This window comes from Sparus aurata, chromosome 14 (genome assembly GCF_900880675.1).
Source record: "Sparus aurata chromosome 14, fSpaAur1.1, whole genome shotgun sequence".
NCBI classification, from domain to species: domain Eukaryota; kingdom Metazoa; phylum Chordata; class Actinopteri; order Spariformes; family Sparidae; genus Sparus; species Sparus aurata.
In genome coordinates this window covers 24,283,706-24,307,957 of record NC_044200.1, presented here as the reverse complement: position 1 = coordinate 24,307,957, position 24,252 = coordinate 24,283,706, and the positions used below count along the sequence as shown (strand labels likewise).

Below are 24,252 nucleotides of genomic sequence, written 5' to 3'. Positions count from 1 at the left end.
TCACTCTTCACACATCGACCTTTGCCCCTCAGCCAGGCATAAAAACTTTTCTGCCGTGTCAGAGTTTGTTTCCTCCGTGTCAGAGTTTGTTTCCTCCGTGTCAGAGTTTGTTTCCTCCGTGTCAGAGTTTGTTTCCTCCGTGTCAGAGTTTGTTTCCTCCGTGTCAGAGTTTGTTTCCTCCGTGTCAGAGTTTGTTTCCTCCGTGTCAGAGTTTGTTTCCTCCGTGTCAGAGTTTGTTTCCTCCGTGTCAGAGTTTGTTTCCTCCGTGTCAGGGTTTCCACTCAGGTCGTTTTAATCGGTGGATGGAACTTGTGCTTACAGCAGACGGATGGAAAAACACTGAATGAGGCTGAATCTGCATCTCAATCTGTGCGTCTGGAGCCAGAACAGCAGATGCTGTCATGATGTGATGAACTACACGTTGTTGTCCTCCATCAACCCTCCAGTCCTCATCAATAATGCACAGTATTTAGTTGAAGTATGGAAATGTCTTGATTCAAAGATCCATCATGATGTGAACGTGGATGATCCTGCGTTCATGTAGAGACAAGAGTGTAATCGGCAGTTTGCAGCCTGCTGATGTTGATTTTATTGCTTCAGCTGGACAATAAAGTTGCAACTTCACGCTCTTGCAACAAGCACAGGAATCATAGGGAACTGCAAAAGACACACAATGTGCTAAAGAGGCCTCTCGTTGGTCCTAATCAACAATTTTCGATTTAAACCTTTGTTTTCAGCTCTGACGGCTCTCCTACTATCTGGATCAGTGAAGATCAACAGATCACTGGTTTGTATCCTGACAAAATCTTTATAAAAGCTACTTCTATTTTACAACAGCTTGACTTTAGCCTGGTGGCTCTCAGAGAAGTTCAAATAATATTTACTATAAACAACAAATATCAGCCTTCAGTGACTCAACAATAAACAGCAAAACACTAAAGTAGAGGTTTGTAACAAAGTCCAGTTTCTCAAATCTGTCCTGAGTAAACCCTCCTCACAAACAAATCAATAAAGGATCTCTGAAAGAGAGAGCAGATGAAGTTTCCAGTCAGCTGAGAGGACTCTGGAAGTGACGCTGCAGGCTAATGCTAAGCTATCTGTGTAGTCTTTGAAGTGATTTCTGGCAGGTGCAGGTAGGCGACAGCGGAGAGAAAACCAAACTTGGAGCATCACGGATCCTTCTTTTGATACAGAAGTGAAAACATATTTCAACCTGATTTAACTGCTCTGGTTTTCTAGAGCTTCATTATCAAATCAGCCAGATGTTGAATGTTGGAACAATTAAATCCTCCGTGTGTTCGTTCTGTCTCTGGATGCTTTTGTTTGCAGGCCTCGTCACCAAACAGATCGAACCGTAACATCACCTCCGTGTCTCCAGCTGGGTTATTTAATCTCCCCTCTAGTTTGGCTCCTCTGGTTTTCCCAACAGTCTCTCAGCTTTCATCCAAAGTGATACAGGAGACAGGTGAAACACACACACACACACACACACACACACACACACACACACACACACACAAATGACTCATCCTGGATTTTACTCACATCTGTGTTGATTGGTTTGTGTTGCTGAAGTTGCCGAGACACAAAGTCTACAGAGGTCTTTCCCTCCTCACACTTAAAAGTTCTTCAATCTCGTGTTACACCGTGAATCTGTTTCTCCTCACGTCACAGCATGCTTGTGTTTTCTCCTACAACTTCCTGATGCTGGTGGAGATTTTTGAGAGTGAAGACAACATGAAGCAGGAAGAACGACTCGTTCTGAGTAACAAGGACATCTCGTTTGCAGTCAGCTGACTGTGACAACAGTCCCATATTTACTAATGCCAAGGCTGAGAATGATGATTCTCTGTATCACCAAGTGAATATTATTAACTGAACAAATCTGACTCCTGTTAGTATCTTCCATCCAGCAAAATACTGATTAAATAACCAAAACAAATAATTAAACGTGGGATGATTGTGTGAAACATCAATCGAAAAAGATACCAGAGGAAATTTACTGAAGGGTTAGCACGATCTGAGACGAAGACGTGTCCACAAAAGTTGAAAATGTTTCATCTTAAAACAGAAAAATTTACAAATGTTACACCAGGGTGACCACAAACAGCTCAACCATAATTTAAGATCATCAGATCTTCAATCCACATCAAGTTGTACCCGCCTGAACTCGCCTGATTTTATTCATCAAGAATTCATGTGTTGCTCCCTGAGGAATAAATAAAACTGTTCCAGGATCCATCCCTTTATCAGGATCACCACCAAAAGTTAATGAGGTCTATTCTGGGTCAAGACTCATTGTCCTTCCAAGTTTGGTGGAAATCTGTCGAGTGGTTTTTGTGTAATCCTGTTGACAATCCAACCCACAGAGGAGGACTGGAGCTCCTGGTTAGTTCTGAGGTCTGTGTGAAGCCTGTTAGCTTCCTAACAACTAAAGCTAGCATCATCAGCTGCTGCAATAAACTTCAGCTACAAAAATTATACAATTCATCAATGAGACCAACTCATTTTGTCATTTCTTGGTAGACTCTCTGGTTCACCCTGAGTCAGTGTCCTCTGAGGAGCTACAGGTACCTAAAAGTTTGGTTTTAGAAACGACCACCAGCATGAGAAGCGACTGCTCGTTTTAAAACAACAATGGCGGCTCCTCAAGACGTTAGCGTAGCTGCTATAGCATCTTTCTATCAGAACTTGAAGAGTAAAGAATGACGCAGCTCGTCTCCACGGAAAACTTGTTTTCATTCTTCTCTCCACTGACTTCATTAAGACTTTAATTCAACAACTGTCTCCACTGGTGGAAGCTCTCTCCTACTGTGATAGACAATGATGAGCAGATGGTTCATCCAATCACCTGACAGTTAGCAGCCCCCAAACGGTTCCATCAGCTCCTTTCAGGTTGGCTCAAACTGAAGATCTGCCAGTTTCTGTCTTTGTTTTGGATCCTTTACATCTTTGTACTGCTGGTCGGACAAAACAAAACATTTGAGGAAGTCATCTAGAATAGGATTCTGGGAACATGTTAAAATATTTGCTGTTAATTGAACCCAGCTGTCTGAAGGATGGACAGGTGACGAGCATGTGAGCTAGGCTAGGCTAACCTGGACACAGAAACTAAACTGATTATTGATTATCTTGTCAAACTGGAAGAAAATAAACATGAATTCCAACCTCTGCAGTTCTCCAGCCACCAGCACCAAACCACCGACTGCTGCTCCAACAACACTGTGTGTGTGTGTGGGTGTGTGGGTGGGTGTGTGTGTGTGTGGCTGTGTGGCTGTGTGTGTGTGTGGCTGTGTGTGTGTGTGTGTGGCTGTGTGGCTGTGTGTGTGTGTGGCTGTGTGTGTGTGTGTGTGGCTGTGTGGCTGTGTGTGTGTGTGTGTGGCTGTGTGTGTGTGTGGCTGTGTGTGTGTGTGGCTGTGTGTGTGTGGCTGTGTGTGTGTGTGGCTGTGTGTGTGTGTGTGTGTGTGTGTGTGTGTGTGTGTGTTTGCTAATGGCTAAAACAACAACATGTTCTGTTGCCACTTAATTCAATATCAGGAACAATAACCACAGCCAGACAGGAGACACACACACACACACACACAAACACACACACACACACACACACACACACAGCTGATGTTATTATCTGTCTGTCTCTGGTTACAGTTTGTTCTGTAACTTATTTTTCTGTCTCACACCAGAAATTAAACACTGCTGAACCAACACACACATAATAACCAGGCGCCTGCAATACAAAACACAACTAACAACGACTTTTCATTATAGACTGTTATTACAACTGTTTCAGATTAACTGGGTGATCATTACGGCTATAAAGTGTCAGTTAATTGTGAAAAATACCTGGTAAACTAAAGTGCACCTTAAAATGTGTTTTCTTGTCCAACTAAAACTCTAAATCCTGAAAACCAATTCTCAAACGAATGATCAATAATCTAAATGTTTCAGCTATAACCTGCAGTAAACCACTAAACAACTACACATTAAACAAACAACTGAGGAAAACAACAATCAAAATCTACAATTAAATCACATTTAACAGCTTCACAAACTCACAAGTAAATAAACTTAATAAAGACACAGGGCAGCAACTGAAGAAATAAACCGCTGATAGATACGAAAAGCAGAAACTCTAAATAATCTTACCAAGTAAACATGTAAACATTGTTGGTCGTCCCGTCGACCACAGGAAGCTTTTCACTCAATGAACAGAGAGAGAGAAGCTACCTGTCTGTCAGTCAGAGCTCAGGGACTTCTCGCTCCATTTCCTGATCTAGTCATTCTGTGATCTCTGATTGGCTTAGAGGGGGACGGAGCTCAACCTGCCACCTGATTGGTTGTTGTCCAGGTAATGCCATTATCCCACTGTGCTTCCTGTCAGGATCAGGTGCTATTTCTGTCTTTGCCCCCCTCCCCCCCACCCTCAATCACACACACACACACACACACACACACACACACAGTAATACCCGCTAATTAGCTGATAGCCCTCGGGCAGTAGGGTAGGGGGGAATCCAATTTGGACCAATCAGATATCAGAGAGGGGTGAAGGAGCACGAGGGTGGAGACAGAAAAAATAAGAAAAAGAAATCTTTTACGTTATATTCTGAAATTAAAACATGAGGCCATGAAGACAAACACGAGAGCTGAAACAGACAATTGATTCATCAATCAGCTGAAGATGAAAGTTATTTTTCTGGCAGCAGGTTTGCTGTTTTTGTCACATATGACAGGAAATTGAAAATAATAATAGAAATAGAAAATATAGAAAATAATCAAGAGCTGCACTGAAGCGTATTTCCTGTAGTTTTAGGGCTCGACTGTGTGTAATCTGGAAGTATACTGCTATATATGTTTTAGCATAACACTTTAATCTTCTGGTTTTTTTATAGCTCATTTGTTTAAATTTAAATTGTAATTGTCACCATTCATATTATGCCGAATGTGTTACTAGCTGTCCCTGTTTGCAGTGTAAACATGGACGTGCTGACAACTAAAACTGGATTACTTTGATACTGAAGAAAACTTAAAATCACAATGATTCTCAGGAAAGTTCTGCAGGTGAAGGAACCTTCTGAAGATATCCACAGAAAGTCTGCAGAATCATCTTTCTGACATGAAATGCTTCCTCATTTTATCATCTTCAACTGGAATCTTTGGATTTACACTTTTGGGTGAATTGATCCTTCTGAATGGAATTGAATTCTAAGATAAGTTCTTTGTCGTTTATCATTTCTTCCCCCTTTCTTTCTGTCTTCATCTTGTATCTTTACACAAATTTCAAACTTCATATCACCTTTAGATCACACCTGTATTGATCAACTCTTGGCTCGTACGATTCTGTACATACTGGGTGTTTTATAGTTTAGATCTTCCGAGCCATCTCCATCCGTAAATGATCAAAAATAAAAAGGTTTATCATTTTACTGTTTCCAGCAACATGAGAATATTAACTGTCGTGTGACATTTTCAACACACATGAAGACACGTACATCTCTAAGGAATACTGTATTGAATCAGCCGGAATAATGAAATTACAGTAAGTCATTTTTTGCAGCGTGTTAGTGGTGCAGCGTCTCTTCAGAGCGCTGGCGGGGAAAACGTGAGCGCCACGTGCAACATCCAGCTGAATGAGATCACACACGCATACACACACAGCTGAATGAGTGGGTTGATGTGAGGGTGGATTATTCACGCTTGTGTTGTTCCTTTGAGAAAAAAAAAAAACTCTCCAGTTGAAAGCAGGCTTAGAAACGTGTAATCTGACATCAGAGCGTCCTTTGTTCAAATGGTGGAATGTGGAAATTGTGACTAAATAAAGATTCAATCAAAGTCAGAGTCGAATGTAAATGACATTGCGGGAGGTTCAGGTTTCAGGTTGAACCAGGTAGACAATTTTTAAAGCTGCACAATTTTCGCATACTATTTGCTGAATACACTGAAATCTGGTGATTATGTTCAGGTCAGAAGCTGCAGTCGTCCTGGATGAGTCATGTTGCTCTCTGTGGGTTTGAAGTGGCGTCAAAGTTCCCTCCACTAGCAGACGTAACACACACTGCTGTTATGAATTATTTAACAGATTCTCACACACACACAGGCTCATCCTCCTGTGTGTAGGCTGAGATTTGAACCTCAACACAGCGAACCTGCCTGCTGCCCTTTAGTTTCTATGTTTAAACATTTGCACCAAAAGCACACAGATATGCAAATAAATCGGCAACATTCGAAGACTCAGAGTGGCTCATTCAGCCAATCACATCACTTTAAATTAAAGATCAAACCCTGCTGATCATGCTCTCTCCTCTGTGCCCTCTGCTTTGTCTTGCAGGGTCTTGGCTCTATCCCCATCAGTTGTTTCCCTACAAGTTCAGAATCACTGCTGGTTTTTTTCCTCATTTGTGCTCAAAAATAACAGGGGTTTAATATGAAAATCCACAATGAATCAACATTTAGTTTAATTCAGCACCGAGTGTCACCAGCACAACCATTCAGATTTACATGCTCGAACAAACCAGCTCATTCTAAGACACACAAACACATTTTGTTTGTGTGTCACAACCAGCTTGCAAGTGCTGCGAGAACCTGACAGGGGGGCAAAGGCCACACACACACACACACACACACACACACACACACACACACACACACACACAGTGTCTTGCAGGCATGTGGTGAGATGCAGAGATGGGAGGTGACTGGGTACCATCTGGGACTTACACAACCTCTCAGCCTCCATCTGAACACAGTTTCGTCTGTTTCATCACGAATGACTGGAAATATATTAATATATATACACACCGTAAATTACAAAATAAGAGCCAGGGCGTTTATTTGTTTCAATCACTGAGCAGACCAGGTGTTTATTTGGGACAGGCATTTAATTCCTTCCTTCCTTCTGGGAAAATCTGGTAATTTTGCGGGACACTCTCTCGTGGCGTGCCCGTTTGCTGATAACTCATCCCCGCATGTTTATCTCAGGCTCCTCGCTCGCCTTCTTCCTCCCTCCACCAGCAGGGTTCATACACATTTTTCAAGGTCAAATTCAAGCACTTTTAAGGGTCATTTTCAAACTTTTCCTGTACCTTATCGCTGGGGTAAAATACATATCTACGGGAATATATATACTCACGATTTCTTTTTCACTTTTTATAACAATTATGTACATTGTAGTATGCTGTAAATATCTAAAATGATGTTTCATAATAGCAAAAATTTTAGAAATTAAAGGAGAACAAAGTTTTATCCAAAAAAAGGGAAGCCACTTGGCGTTCTTCAGGCACACTTGCAGCGAGACAAGGAGAGAACTGAGAACACCCTGTACTTTTCTCTTTTGACATAAACTTTTATAAGCTGTTCGCTTACTCATCAAAGTTTATTAATATTGAACGTGTCATCAGTCCAAATTGCATCAAATTCACCTTCTCCTCAGCCATCCTTCTCTATTGCTACCAGGCTGCATGTGTGATGACACACACACACTGATTTTATTTCTCCTTGTTATAAGCAAAACTATCCAGTCTGATCCCAATTTTGCCAAGACACAGAGTTATAATGTCAAGCACTTTCAAGCACTTAAACTAAAATCCAAGCACTTTTCAGACCTTGAAAACAAAACATTGAAATTCAAGTACTTTCAAGGATTTCAAGCACCTGTACGAACCCTCCACCAGGCAGCCTGGTCCTGTTGCTGTCCTCCTCAGACAGACGCTGAAGCTCAGTTTGATTTTTTCACCACTCTCTCTCACTCTCTTGGGGTCGACAGAGAAACGTATTGCGGCTGCTTCTTCAGAGTTTTCCTCTGCATATTTTACGACAGAAAGTTTGAATTTCAAGTCATTATTTTTTTTGCTGCACCGGAGCCATGGTGATCATCAGTGTGATACTGACTGACATGAAGCAGCACAACGCGTGAAAAAGGCAAAGAACAAAAAACCTGCAGTGTCAGTGATCACGTCTTCTTCCTTTATTCTTTTAAAAATAAATTAGACGCATTTATTTGGAACCGGCGGTTATTAATCAAAATATACACCTGCACCGGGCGTTTAAAGACCCTGCGGTTAACTGAAACCCGGCTATTATTTGGTAATTTACGGTATATCGCAAAAAACACACCCAGATTGATTGGTGTCATCCTTATATTCAAATCAATTTAATGCCTTAATTGATCTGCAAGAAAATATTACAATATATTCAGTAGTTGTTGGACACGTGAAACCTGCTGGTATTTAGATCTTACATCTATAGACTGCAGACAGACGAGTGTACTTTGTGTGTATTTGGTCTGTAGTGACTCACTTTTCCTCATTTTTTGGGACAAAGTGCTTCGAGGCTCGACTCGGTCACTACACCTCTGTCTTTTCTCTCTCCATCCTTTAGTGATGTGGTTGTCATAGTGACGTGATGGAGCGGCAGCAGCCTGCAGGGACAGGTCATGTGACCACACAGGAAGTCAATTAACACAGAATAGAGTTATGTAATTCAGTGTTGAGCCTCTCAGCAATTCACATTGCTATAAAAAAAAGAGAAGAAAACAGAGTAGACAACACAAGTCTGATTTCTAATCTAATCTAATTTTCTATTTGGTATCCTGTTTCATACGAGGAGCCAGTAAAATAAAGACAATATGATTGATTTAGATCTCTCAAGACTCCAGTAGGCAGGTCTACAGTTGTCAGCAGGGTCTGTTGGGAGGTTATGTTGTTCCTTTTGATCAAGTTAAGCTTTGTAAGGCGTTCGTGATGTTTGCTCGGAGCGCGCCTGGTTAGTACGATGTTGTCAGTACTTGCAGACATGATGCCTGAGCTTTTGTGCCTGTGTTTAAATTCAAGGATTGAGGGAGACCTGGAGGTAAAAGTATGCTTTGTTCTTGTTCCTTTAATCCCCTGTGACCCCTCACAGCTTTCCACAGGGACGTGGAGCAGCCCGGAGGCAGCTGGAGGGGAAACTTTGGGCTTCTGGCACTTTCTAATGCTACTATTCAATCATAGACATGGATCTTAAACTGGCAGTAGATAACTTTTTTGCTTAAGCTTTCTGCAGTAAATCTTGATGAAAAATGGAAACATACACATAGATTTGTTCAATATAAACCTCCATTTCACACCGATATGCAGCCTGCCACCAGGCTGGATTTGAAGGTCGAATTACGGCACAAAGGAAGGTAAGAGGCATTGTTTTACCTGGTCCCTAACCACAGGTAATGGCCAAAAACTGGAATAACTGCTGACAGAAAAAGAAGCCCGCTGATGGAGGAGGCACCGAAGGCAAAAAGGGAGAGTGATAGAAGCTGAGGAAAAACAAGAGTGAACAGACGGATGGAGAGCACTCGGGTATTGTGTCAAAGTCTGTTCCCCTGATGATGTGTGTTCCCTCTCACCACCGAGACGCTTCAAAACCAGCATTCCTTCTACAAAACCTGCCTCCTTATTAACTCAACCGGCTGTTCTGCTCTCTTTACAGAACTGAGATCAGGGGTTCTAGATCACACTGGGATTGTTAGTTGTTAGTTCTTTGTTTTGGACAGAAGCTAAGTTGCTGACGCTGTGTTTGTGACACCACAGGGAAACACTATTTTTACTGTGTGAAGCACTTTGTTACATATTGTTTGTATGAGTGCTTTACAAATCAAGTCTGACTGACTAACGGCTTCATTACTTGCTAAAACACGTCTGATATTATAAACCTCTACCTCTTTAATTATTTGGGCTTCTGAAAGACTCTTTGAAGAACTAGTTCTTTATGTTACTGGTCCAAAGAGCCACTGAAGAACCAGGTAACCTCAACATGAACACTTCAGTTTCTCCAGCACAAATTTAGATTTCATATTAATAAATCATTGCACTCTGTTAGTCAGCACGGCTATGTGGAGTGAGTGTTTTATTCATCAGGCACTGTGAAGAGTGACCTATATCCCACTGCAGGACCCCTGGAGTGAGACGGCTGTGAGGCCTGAAGCAGAAACAAACAAACAAACAGCAGGACAGAGACAGACAGGTAACCCGTCTGTAAACTCCCAGCAGTCTCGTCTGTCTTTTGGTTTCCGCCGGAGGTTTCTCCAGACTGCCTCTCCTCCCACAATGCATCTGTGCTGATGACACCTCTGACTGTCTGGCAGAGGATTGTGGGAGTGTTGACAGCCAGACTTAAAGCTGAGGGAGGCATGAAGATATTCCGTTAAATAAATATCAGCTACGTTTCTATTAATAAATGTCCACTGTGAATCAGATGGTGTCGCAACTCCACACGGATCCTGTTAAGATAACACATAGTTGTGTTCGCTACAAGACAGAGTACAAATTCAGAATTCAGCGTTTTTAAAATAGTCAAACATTTGCACTTTACTCATTAGTTTTGGAATTTAATTTGAAATAAAACAGAGTGTACAGCAGTGCTGGCAGCTCTGGTAGTTTTGGTCAACACATGTCACATAATGTTTAATGTGAAGTCCTGACAGACATGTGACTGGATATATATACGATTACCATCAATTTTCATTTCATGTTCCACCTTCAAATCAGTAAACATGTTCATGTTCAGCAGGCATAATGTGTCATCTTAGTTTAGCGTGTTACCATACAAACATTATATTACTGTAGGGATTTTTCTGTATTTGCATTTTATGAAGATTAGTTGAAAAATCATTTAATTGTTGCGTCCCGAGTCCACAATATGAAATATAGATCCACGTGATTTATGAATTTATCTTTGCTACATTTTTCAGCTGTGACTATGATTAATTACAAAGACCTGGATACGGTGGCAGCGCTCTGCCCTGCTTCCAGTTTTGCTCAGTGGTTACTGGCTGTCTAGAACTATCTAGTTCTATTATATTTCCATTCTATAGCTGTGACCAGATCCTCCAGTTAAGTGTTGCATTGTGAGAGTCAACTCAAGAATCTAATATGCTGCGATGTTAGTCTGCATGCGCTCTTTGTTTTCTGTACATCATGCAGACAATTTTACAATGTGAACACAGTTCAGACTGTAAACACAGCTGTGGCTGACACACACACACACACACACACACACACACACACACACACTCACACACACACACACACACACACAGTATCTGGGACACAGAAACTGTTTACTCCAGAGCTCACACACTTCACTTCCATCGATTTCGTTCCATCAATCGAATTTTATTTATTATTTTTTTGTATTTATTTTTTTGGGCCTTTTTATGGCTTTATTGATAGAACAGCTGAAGATACGACAGGAAACAGGGAGAGAGAGGGGGAGTGACATGGAGCAAACGGACCCGGGCCGGGAGTAGAACCCGGGTCCCTTTGCTGCAGAGCCTCAGCACATGGGACGCATGCTCTACCAACTGAGCTAAACGGCGCCCCGCATCAATCGAATTTTAATAAAATTATTCCAAAAAACCTGAGTTTGAGCCGATTCTGAATCATAACCTCCTTGCGATTCTCTACAGTCTCCCTCCATTTCATCCTCCTGTCTCACTTCATCTCTGTCCACCATTTCATTCCTTCTGTCTGTCCCATTAACAACCTGTACTGTCTGCCTGTGTCTCAAAGTCACTCTGAAGGTCACCTCTGTTTATCAAAGAGTTATGCAACCAACCATTGTGTAGGCAAGTGGGTCTCTCTCACACACACACTCATGATTAGTGTTTCCATGGCAACAGAGAGTGCAGCATCTCTCCTCCGGTGCCGTAGCGACAGAGGAGTCTGCAACTCCTCATCCATCATTTTCATACCGCCTGTCTGTCTGTCTGTCTGCCTGTCTGTCTGCTCTGACCTCCTCAGTGTTGGTCGTCTATAACCTCTGTGAGAAGAACACGACCTTCCTTTATCAAACCATCATATTAAAGAGGCTTGGTGGGAAAACAGGAGCGCTCATTCGAAGCAGCTTCCAGAAATTTCTATTCAGCTGGTCGTCAAACTGTACGATTCAAGCTCACGTCTGGCCTCACTGGAGTCTGAAGCACCCAGACACATTAACCAGCCGGTGTTCAGCAAAAACACTTTACAATGTTTAATAGATGTCTGACACTGACATAGATGTCTCTCACTTTAACTCTCACCTAATCAGGGATCAGATTACTCACCACTGTAACCAGATGCCGTGCAGACACCACAGCGTGCTCTGGATGCACCCCGTGATGCGGTCGCGTCAGCAGGTCGAGTGTTCGCTGTCCGCCCGGCTCCTGACGAAACCGCGACTCCAAGAGGGCGGCCGGCATCACTTTGGCCATCCTGGCTGTGTGCTGGTGGTGGTGGTGATGAAGGTGATGGAGGTGGAGGCTGTGGGGGTGGGACTCTGAAAGTTTGTCCACATGATGCTCTGGGTTCAAGTCATGCTGGGGCTGCAGAGGTGGAGGAAGACGACCGGCGCGACGAGAAGGGAAGAGACGAAGCTCACGATCACCAGAGGACGATTCTGAGGAGAGAAGATGAAATGAAGTGAGATAAAGATGGAAGAAAAACTCTTTGGTTTTTTTTAATCCTCCAAATTATTCCCAAACGTGACAACCATCCATTAGATTAGCCCCGGCCTGGTTAATTATCGCTGTGGCGATAGCATGGCACAAAATCAGCATCATGCACTAACCAAACACCGGTAAAAAACTTATTTAAAAAAAAAAAAATGATATTCCCTTGTCATGTGGCTGCTGGACAAAAAGTAAATTTTTCACCCTTCCTGGCAAGTACACATTTAAAATAATTGAAGGAAGCAGTGCTTACAACAATTGGTTGCTGAATCTCACAAAAGCAAATTCTCCCTTTTTTTTGTGTAATGAAAATAAAAACAATTGCTGGTAAAATGCCGCAGCTTGCTAGATGATGACTGTTTGCACCATGAGATGGTTGAAACCAGTTCCCTTCTCACCTACCATGTTCACAACCCCCATGTTTAAATACAGGGAGATTAAAGTGTGAATATGGGTCATCAAATGATATCAAGCCAACTAAGTAAGCATCACTTCTCTGCAGCTGGCTAGTTAGCCAGGCTTGCTAACAGGAGCAGCTTATGATGAAAGCCGGTTTAGTCAAAGCCTTCTTTAAACATCAGTGAAGAGAGACACCGCCCTCGACACGCTTCAGACATCAAGCAGAGATTTATCTAACAGTCGACTTTAAAGACGTGAGGAAGTGGAAGCAGAAGCTCAGTCCTCTAATCTTTTAAATATGCAGCACATTCAGCAGGACTCCCAGAGAGACAGCGGTGAAAGAGATGAGGAGATCCCATCTGCCTCCGCCTCGCTCTGCTGTCACAGCATCTTTGGTCAGGATGGAGGCTTTCATCAGTCTGCAGGCAGGCACAGAGGAAACCCCTGCACGCCGACTCAACTCAGCCAACCGTGATGAACATGAACACTGCATAATTCATTCTCAGTCTTTATTTGTCCTGAGAGGAAAGGAAAAAGCAGCAGCATCCGGCTTTACATTCACAGCTACAGACCTGAGACGGGCCCGTCTATTTAAAGACAACACAGACCAGAACGTTCAGCAGCTGGATCTGAGCCCAGACGTCTTCATTTACAGTGGGCAGGATGATGAAAGGCTAATCTTCCCTTTTCAGTAATCAATAACAGAATGTACCTTTGTTATTTAGCAAACATTAAAGACATAGACCTTGTATGGAGGATATAAACTAACACTCCTTTTTCTCCCTGTTGGTTTTAATTCAATTACTTTATTTGTAGGGTTTGTCTAACACTGAGATCACTAGAGGAACAGATGTTAGACTGGATTAAAACTGAGATACAGGCTGATATTGTCTGTGAAACAATGCTTACAGCAGGCTTTTTCATCTAAAGTAAAAACAAAAACAAAACAAAAACTAAGCTGCACCATCGAGGGCTGGAAAATGAAGCCAACACAGAAGTACCAAAAACTGCCAGTCCCTCTATAGATCACCAGTGTTTTTTGGACTGCTAAAGCCAATCTAATAAAAGTCGCTCTGAACTGAGGGAGATTTAAGTGATGCAGCGCTGATGCTGGAGATTTCTCACACAGCTCCAGTCTGAGCCGACAGACTGCTCGTCTGTTTGTTCTGGCACAAAATTCACTGAAAGGGAAGAAAATATCTGACAGCGTCCTCTGACTCCCGTCTGCCACACTGAAGACAGGAGGATTTCTCTTTGTTTTTTTCAGCTCTGAGCATCTCTGCCAAAAAACCTGCTGTGTAAATATGTCCGACTGCTTCCTGTTTTAAAACGTTTTTTGGTTGCCTGTGAATGAGCTTTCAGTCAGTCAGACGCTGATGTTACTCAAATAAATACATATATGTTTTCTACCAGCTGCCCTGAATTAAAACCATCAGGAAGCAGCAGTTTGAGAGGCTTCAGTGGACTGAATCTGTCCTGTGAGACGGAGTGTGGAGCTGACACAGCTTCTCTCTGCCTCTGGCTTCTTTTCTCCCTAACGACAGCGTCCTGGTTGCTATGCACGACACTGAGCTGAGCTGTGCCCTGATTGGATAGACGTGTCAGCCCTGCTTCGCCTCTGTGGGAGCTGTCAGCCAATCACAGGTGGAGTTGGAGAGGGCTGGCCCGGTAACACTGTGGGGAAACACACTCCCCAACACACACACATGAAAATGATGGTGCTCATCTACTGCTACGTAGCTAATAACACACATTAATGAATCATAAGATTTGAATGTGTTTGTGTTTAAGAATATAACTTGAATTGACCTGCAGATGTTGGAGCCTCCACTTTGTGCCTTTAATGAAATCAGCTTTTATTCTTATATTACAGTGATAAGCTTCTGTTTTCATGTCGGCCTTCTGTAAACACATTTCTCTGTTTTGATTCCATCGTTCATCATCCTGCTGCGCTTGTTGACCACAAGGAGAGATTTGTACAGATATACTGACTTTACTTTATTTTCTGCTGGAAGGGCAGGGGCGAAAAAGAAGGGCACTTTAGCGCGCATTTTGGCTCCCAAGAGGCCAGTTTATCATGTTTTAACCAGCCAAGGGGGCAGTTTAGTGTGTTTTGCCAACCAAGAGGGCACTTCAGCATGTAAGGATTTGATAATATGAAGCCAAATAGAAAGAAGCCAAAGAAGAAGTGTGGAACATTTTTACAGTTCAGAGAGGACGGACAGCATCTACAAGTTTTATCAGAGCTGTTGAAAATTAAATCGTCCAGTTTTGCTCACTGTATCTTATCCTTCTAAACCCTGAAGGAACAACAGGGTATGAACTTATTTTCTAAATATTAAAATGTGAAATTATCTGTCATCTTATCAGAATCACCCATCACAAGCACGTAATCAGTGTCAGCTGAAAAAGAATCCAAAAGATTTAGCTTTTTTTTTTTTCCTTTTACATTTTACACACTAAATCAATTAATCTGCCTGACTTTTAAATCAGCACTCGTCTAAAAATCTCAGCCTTCCAAGCAAACACTGTCTGGTTCCTGTTTCTTCAGTGTGATTACAGTTTCTTTATTATTTCAAACTGAGTCCATGTAGAGGTCTGGACCTGTCGGAGTTCTGATGAACAGATATTTGAATTTGAATTGAATTATGAAGATGCTCATCCTTGTATGTTGACTTCATTAGAAGCTTGTTTATGGTAAATTCCAGTAGAGTATCACCATATTTTCATTAAAGGATCTTTTCAGTACGCCACAGTGAACAAATACAACATATTCTATGCTATTCCTCTGCATACTGCACATTATAACTGAGCATAAACCACATTCCTTAAATACTCCAACAACATTCATGTGAGAGCGTTCCTTGTAAGGATTTTTACCTCACTAACAATCACCACATGACGACCATATTGTTATGATTTGAGCTTCTCATGTTAGGATGTACAACACCCTGTGAAACCAACAGATTTAGGGCTGCAATAGTATTTATCTAGGGACAGATATCATGAAATTTAAGGTTAATCTGCTTAATTTATCTGAGCAACACATGTGTGCAGCTTGCCAGCAAGCAAAAGCTCCAATTTGAGGAGCTGTTAGCAGCATTTTTGGTTATTTTTTACAGTGTGAACGACAGGAATTCTCATTTAATTGCCAAAATAACTGGCTAATCCATCGATTTGAGTACTATTGCTGCTCGTGTTACTGGTCTGAGGCAGCATGCAGATAACAGACGCTTACCTGTGACCAGCAGCTGTGTCCATATCAGACACAAGACGAGGAACATGGTGAGAAATCCTCCTCTTCCTCCTCCGTGGCTCATCCTTCCTTTCTCTGCAGCTCAAACTGAAATAAATCGGCCACTGCAGCTTCTCTCAGTGCTGTGATGGTGCATCAAGGACAGCAGACGGTGTGTGTTTCCGCTCATCTATCTGTGGCTCCGCAGCTTGCAGCATGAGGGAGGAGACGCTGCCAGAGCTCCGGAGATCCGCTCCAACACACCGGCCCCCTGCGACGATCCTCCGCCGCCTCTTCGGTGTCCTACAGCGGCCTGGCTAGAGGAGGAAATGCCGCTATGCTGCAGCAGCTCCGAGGGAAGGAGGTTGTTTCCATGTGTTTCGGAGAGGACAGAGAGGTGTGTGGCGAGATGAGCTGCAGGTGGAGACTGGTGATGATGAAGAGCCAGAGAGGAAGTGGGGGAGAAGAGGCGTGGTGGAGTGAGAGGAAGAGGAGGATTAATCCTTCACATCTTCACTACCGATGATAGATGATCTTTCATGATTTACCTTCGATCACATTTATCTTGGTTGGATGTGATTTTCCTCATTATTATTTTTTTTTTTTACCAAAGTGTCCATTTGAATAAATACATTGTTTTTTAGCCATGTTGTCGTGGCTCATTTGTCAGATGTAAAGTTAGCTAGCAATTTTATCAACCAACTACACGGATTTATAGCTATAAATATGTACATTTATGTAATAATCAATACTCACCCACAAAATGTCTATGTCCAGCTACCAACAAGTCAAATACTCCACTTCAGTAAATGATATAATGCCTCAAATTGTTGCCTAACCGTCACATCTAATTAGCATCTGCATGGTTATGCTAATTCACGATAGCCTCTAACACAATGCTAATACATAAAATGTTTGCCTTTGCTAATTCGAGCAGGTCAATATTGCGTCACTCTGCCGACTGTAGTCAATTAAAATATTCGCATTCATAACAAGAATGATGAAATGACGTTACATTTTAAAACTGATATTACCAAACTTGTAATCCTCAGCTAGCTACACAATTAGCATGTCCGCGAACATGCTAATGCTGCGTCATCTCGAAATGACGGAGTCAAAATGGCTGTCATGTGTCGAATCATACAAACCTGATTATGAGCAGTGGAGTGGGATAAAACTCAATTACCGATTAATTTCTATGAAATTTGTAAATTCAATGATTGTAAGAGGTGGTAACGACTCCGCAGCCTCCGCTAGTTTTACTTTCTACACGGATACTCTGTAACATACTAATGCCGCCATTCCAAAATGGCTGCCACCATCGCCAACCGTCTTCTGATACCTGTACGGTAGTTAGCATCTTTGTGATTATCTTTAGCCACCGCTAACACAGCAGTTACTTAAATACAATCCAAATACATTGATTGATCTAATTAAAAGTTAGCTAACAAGTTTGTGTTGTGTTTAGGGTTGCCACCCTGGATTTGTGGAAAAAAAGGACACTCAACTAGCTGACACACTAATATTGCCGTTCATAGTCCTGCTACTAGCCTGGATAAAGTCTAAGGTATTTGTATCAAGACTGTTAATGTTTAAAAAATGTACTTATGGCTGATATAAACAAACAAATCTCAATATTGGTACTGGCCTCAAAAGTCCAGTTCTGCTCAGGCTATAATCATACGGATTTAAACAACATTTCCAAAATTGTTTACATCAGCAGCTTATTCTCAGCCATCCCTGTTCTCGTTCGTGTCCTTCAGCTGCCCGAAACAGAACTTGGGCCTTGGAGGACCATAAAGTCAAAGACCTGTCCATGGAGGAGGATGTTGGAAAGACCCCCACCCAACAAATGGTTCAGTCCATCCCCACCTGACCACAGCAGCTCCAAGGGGAAATGTTTTTTGATCAGACAAGTCTACAGAACCTTTTTGCCGAGCTCTTTGGACTGGGAGGATTTGCCTTTCTCTGAAAGTCTTACTGAGTTTTTGTGTGAGGAAAACAAAAGATGTAGACATTGTTTGTGAAACAAAGCTGCATCTAAACGTGCAAAATCATAAAGAAACAGCAAAAACAACCTGGAAATCAGATCACAAGACAAGAACTCACCAATTACCTCAACTCCTGTTTGTCAAACTAACACAGAGATTAACTTTTTGCTGAAACTGTCATTTTCTCTTCCCCTGACTGCTCTCCACTTGATCGGCTGTAACGTAAGTTTGTTAGTGATTGGGTGCTGCTGCTACATCCAAGGACCAAATTAAAATATCAAATTGACAGACTTTCAATTATGTTTTTGTATTATTAGGGCCCGAGCACCATCTGTGCCAGGACCATATTGTTTCTGTAAGTTCACAAGCCGCACACAGACTTTTTCCTTTGCTGTGATCACATTAAAAACATGAACATTATTATTTAAGGTTCAGAGAGCATTTTTAGGCTCAGACTGAATTAGCTGAAAACAAACAGGTGAAGTGAGAGTGGAAAAAAAGCATTCAGAGAAAAATCTGACCATTACTGGTGCAGCTGAGGAGCCTGTAAACTATCCTGACTAAAAGGCCTTTTGGATTTATTTCAGGTCCCGTTTTCTATTTTATATTAATAAGTACTTGGTTTAAAACAAGGTTGACATGTAAAAACCTTCAGTCAAATAAAGCCTCATTCAGAGATCCATTCAGAGACATAGAAAGTAATCATTAAGACATTAAAACAGCATCTGAAAGACAGAACAGAAAAAAAAGCTGATATAGTAAGCTACAGATTAAAAAATGCATTAAATTAATGTACTTATTTGAAAGCCACAGTGAACAGTTATGAATTAGATGAGTTTTACTTAAATTACATTACTGACTATTTTTAAATAACTGTCAGAACAAACATTTTAAATAACCCTCCTGATCCCCGTACAAGTAAACCAAACTTGTTCAGTCCTGAGAACATTTAGTGCTTTACAGACCAGTAATATGATTTTAAAGTGCAGGTAACAATGAGGCTGCATAATGATCATATAAACTACTGTAGCTGCTCAACATGAGCTTTTATCTGTCTGCTTGGTGACATCACAGGCAGCACTGCAGGTATATTTCATATCAGCTGCTGGTAAAACGTTATAAACTCTCACAGCTGCTGTTAGCTTCATTCATGTGATAAGAGATGGAGAGAGGCTAACTTACTCAGACATTAAACAACACATGGTTTCTAAATCAGTCATTCCCAGAATAGGAATAGATACTGAAGGTAATGGAAGCCCTGCTCTCCATTACAGAAAGAAACTGTATACATCAAATATAGTTAAAGCTTTGAAAATGCCACTGAGAGGAGACATTGGACTCCATCAAAAGACTCAACACGTTCTTCAAAAATCTATAAAAACCACAATAGAGCGTAATTCAAAAAAAGGTTTTATTATGTAAATAACCAGTACAGACAACAGTGCTCACTGTCTGAGCAGGTGAAACCAGAGTCAACAAACAACTGCACGACCTGAAGGAGTTTCATCAGAAGACGATACTCAGTTTTCCTGCTTCAGGTCCTGTGGCGGCTCGTCTCATTCGTCTGAGCTGCTCGTCCGTCACCTGCAGGAAGAGAAAGAGGAGCAGTGGTAGTTTGATGTCTCTTTGTGGAGGTTTTGTGTTTGTTTGTAGGGGGTTTTGTTTGATTTTAGGGGTTTTGTGTGTTTATTTTTAGAGGTTTTGTATTTGTTTTTAGAGGTTTTGTGTTTGTTTTTAGGTGTTTTTGTTTGTTTTTAGGGGGTTTGTGTGTTTGTGTTTTTAGAGGTTTTGTGTTTGTTTTTAGAGGTTTTGTGTTTGTTTTTAGGGTTTTTGTGTTTTTAGAGGTTGTGTTTGTTTTTAGAGGTTTTGTGTTTGTTTGTAGGTGGTTTTGTTTGATTTTAGGGGTTTTGTGTGTTTATTTTTAGAGGTTTTGTATTTGTTTTTAGAGGTTTTGTGTTTGTTTGTTTTTAGAGGTTTTGTGTTTGTTTTTAGGTGTTTGTTTGTTTTTAGGTGTTTTTGTTTGTTTTTAGGTGTTTTTGTTTGTTTTTAGGGGTTTTGTGTGTTTGTTTTTTTAGGGGGTTTGTGTGTTTGTTTTTAGAGGTTTTGTGTTTTTAGAGGTTTTGTGTTTGTTTTTAGAGGTTTTGTGTATGTTTTTAGGTGTTTTTGTTTGTTTTTAGGTGTTTTTGTTTGTTTTTAGGGGTTTTGTGTGTTTGTTTTTTTAGGGGGTTTGTGTGTTTGTTTTTAGAGGTTTTGTGTTTGTTTTTAGGGTTTTTGTGTTTTTAGAGGTTTTGTGTTTGTTTTTAGGGGGTTTTGAGTTTGTTTTTAGAGGTTTTGTGTTTGTTTTTAGAGGTTTTGTGTTTGTTTTTAGGGTTTTTGTGTTTTTAGAGGTTTTGTGTTTGTTTTTAGAGGTTTTGTGTTTGTTTTTAGGGTTTTTCTGTTTTTAGAGGTTTTGTGTTTGTTTTTAGGGGGTTTTGAGTGTTGTTTTTTTTAGAGGTTTCTGTGTCTGTGCAGGTTTTTATTGTTTTTGGAGGTTTTGTTTGTGTGTGGAGGTTTTGTTTTAGTGGTAGTTGTATTGTCCTCCACAAAGAGACCTGGGTCTATTTTTGATGAGTTTTGAGTCTCCTTGTGGAGGTTTGAATCCCTAACTCAGTTGTATTTAACCTGAAATCACTTTTCATAATTTAATTACATGGAGTTTTCATTTAATTTGGAAGTAACTTTGAACATTTACAGGTTTTGTTTTACCAAGAGGAAATATAAACAAGTCTGGTTACAGTGCCTAAATGCATTTATTTGATCTAAATCATAAAGTGTTTAACATGTGTACACACTGAGAGCGACAACATTAGAACCAGTGACAGGTGAAATAAATAACATGGATCATAGTGTTCCAATGCCATGTTCGGCTGTGAAACCATGAGTCCTAGCATTCATGTGGATGTCTCTTTGACAAACACCAGTCACCCAAACACAGCTGCAGACCGAGTACACCCTCTCATGGCAGCAGCACTCCTTGATGGCAGTGCCCCCCCAGCAGGACAACGCGCCTGCAACGCTGTAAAAACTGCTCAGGAACGACCCGAGGAACGTGGGAAAGAGCTCAAGGTGTCAACCTGGCCTCCAGATTCCCCAGATCTCAATCCAGCTGAGCTTCCACTGGATGCAGTCAGAGCCAAGAACGATCCACGGGGGCCCCAACATGGATGGGAGTTGGTTCTGGCGCATCCAACAGATGCTCAGCTGGACTGGGATCTGGAGAATGAGGAGGCCAGTTTGACACCTTGGGTTCTTTGCCATGAGGGGGTGTAGTTGGTCTGAACTGTGTTTGGGTGGGTGGTGTTTGTCAAAGAGGCTCCACAGAAATGACAGAATTCAAAGTTTCCCAGCAGAACATTTGATTGTAACAAGATGATCAATGCTCACTTCACTTGTCAGCTGTTTTAATGTTGTGGCTGAACAGTGAAGATATACATGTTAAATACTTTTCATATTTTGCATAAATTGAGTTTTTAACTATATTATTCATACTTTCACTGCACTTTGTCTAACAGCTTTAGTTACTCGTTACTTTGCAGATTCATATAAATAATATTAAATATTCAAACATGATGTATTATTATAGATTAAGTTATCCAGCATTGAAAGCAGAAAGTTGAGAGCCAGTGTGCTGCATATGGAGGACAATTATTAATCAATTGATTAATTGCGTGATGTCGGTATACTTGTAAAGCAATTCTGTAGAAAGACAGCTGATTTTTGAGTCTCATTCTCAGGTCGTCAGATAACGCACTCTGTGGGCTATTAACAGGACTCAGAGAGTCGAGTTGTTAATAGTGAGAAGACTTGTACTTTCATATACATTTTATTTCAAGATATATATTTTTTTATATCCAGTAGCTGTAAAAACATTCCTTGAATCCTGTGGGTTTTGAGGCGGGGCCTCAGTCTGCTCTGGTTGGTCGGTTCACAAAAGCCTGATAGCCACGTTTGCCTGGCAGACTACTTAGAACTGGATTGCTGTTACTGAACTTTTGTGCCTAGAACTCTACAGTTGTGAACTGGTTGTCGTAGCTTACTGCGCTCAACATTGTTTAGCCAACACTGTTAGCCTGAAAAGATTTATGCCACGATGTTTCTCCAGCAAAACAACAACTTCAAAGGCTTCATGAAGCTTATCAGGCACTCTCTAAACGCACATTTTGCACTCGAGTGGAGATGTACCTGAACTGAAAACAAACCTTCTATAACCACAAGGACGAAGACAAACTAACAACCACTCAAGCTGTTTGTAGCGACCAGTTTGCTGCAATTACACCATGAACATAACCACAACAACTGCTTCCAAACGAAAAACGTCACCACAGCACAATCAGATCGTTATTAGTGGTCTGCTGGGCAGTGAGGCCGAGGGCCCTGTAACAGCTTTATAATGATCTCTGCATGGTGTTATCAAGCAGGATGGTGTTACACAAAGTTGCAAAGAAATTGAATTCCTGCAATTTTTTTTTCATTTTGTTTTATCACAGAGTTCAACATTATCTTCAAGCAAAGGCATCGCGCCCATACACACTGAGCTCGCGAGTGAGATCGGCATGGACAGATGAGGGCAGAGACCGGAGCCGCTTTGGTGGCGTCAGGCGAGCTTTTACCGTGGCCCTGAGCATGTCCCTAGCCAGGCCGAGGCCCAACTAAACACGTACACTTTGTGTACGATTCTACCATACCATAGGTGTGTAACAACAGGGGCCTGTAAGTTGGCGGGATGGCACAAGGGCTCGTAGGATACACTACTACCAATACCAGCAGCTGATCAAAGGCCTGACTACTGCCATTCATAGAAAACACTGCTATCAGCTCCGATGGACAGCACTCGGGCATTTGCCATTGAAGATAGCTGAAGTCCGGTCAAGTTAACCTTTAACTTACAATGACAACACCAGGTTTGCCTAGCAGACCACTAACAACTGGATTACTGTCACAGAACTTTTATCCCTAAACAGCTCTATACAACGAGGCCTCCAAAACAACATGTCTCCGCTCAGTTCTGATGGTGTTGTAGCTCTCAATTCACTGCACTTCTACCACGAATAAGAACGCCAATGTTAACACCAAGCTCTGCTCAACATAGTTTATACACTCAAAGGATGTAGACAAACTTACAACTGCTCAAGCAAAACCTTACACAGGCTGACAGAAATTAACATGTCTCCGGTCATTCTGCTGGTGTTTGGAGCTCAGTTTGCTGCATCTCTACCATGAATGAGACCACAAGAACCGCTTCTAAACCAAAAACTTCACAACCGCACAGTTGCACGTCAGAAACTGAATACGATCCTTATTAGTGGCCTGCTGGGCGAATAGGCCGAGGCTTATGTTGATGTTGAATCTACATAAATGAAGCTGTCCATTTAAAATGTATAAGTCTTCACTCAAAACCCACAGGGTTCAAAGGAAGAGGAGGTCATTTAAACAGGTTTTGTTTTACTGAGAGGAAATATTAACAAGTCTGGTTACAGTGCCTAAATGCATTTATTTGATCCAATTCATAAAATATTTAACGTGTACACACTGAGAGCGACATCATTAGAACCAGTGAGAGGTGAAATAAATAACATGCATCATTGTGTTCCAATGTCATGTTCTGCTGTGAAGCCATGAGTCCTAGCATTCATGTGGATGTCTCTTTGACAGACATCAGTCACCCAAACACAGCTGCAGACCGAGTACACCCCCTCATGGCAGCAGCACTCCTTGATGGCAGTGCCCCCCCAGCAGGACAACGCGCCTGCAACACTGCAAAAACTGCTCAGGAACGACCCGAGGAACGTGGGAAAGAGCTCAAGGTGTCAATCTGGCCTCCAGATTCCCCAGATCTCAATCCAACTGAGCTTCCACTGGATGCAGTCAGAGCCAAGAACAATCCACGGGGGCCCCAACGTGGATGGGAGTTGGTTCTGACTCATCCCATAGATGCTCAGCTGGATTGGGATCTGGAGAATGAGGAGGCCAGTTTGACACCTTGGGTTCTTTGCCATGAGGGGGTGTAGTTGGTCTGAACGGTGTTTGGGTGGGTGGTGTTTGTCAAAGAGGATCCACAGAAATGACAGAACTCAAAGTTTCCCAGCAGAACATTTGATTGTAACAAGATGATCAATGCTTACTTCACTTGA

General features: G+C 41.7%; 1 protein-coding gene and 1 long non-coding RNA gene across 2 annotated transcripts in view; both read left to right on the top strand.

The window, feature by feature from the left end:
• Positions 1 to 24,252, top strand: part of LOC115595755 (NACHT, LRR and PYD domains-containing protein 14-like) — a 965,684-nt gene that overhangs the window by 612,681 nt on the left and 328,751 nt on the right.
• LOC115595828 (uncharacterized) lies at positions 15,804 to 18,373 on the top strand. Its single transcript, XR_003986790.1, has 4 exons — positions 15,804 to 16,141; positions 16,300 to 17,435; positions 17,560 to 17,658; positions 17,855 to 18,373. It is a non-coding gene; the product is annotated as an uncharacterized LOC115595828 (long non-coding RNA).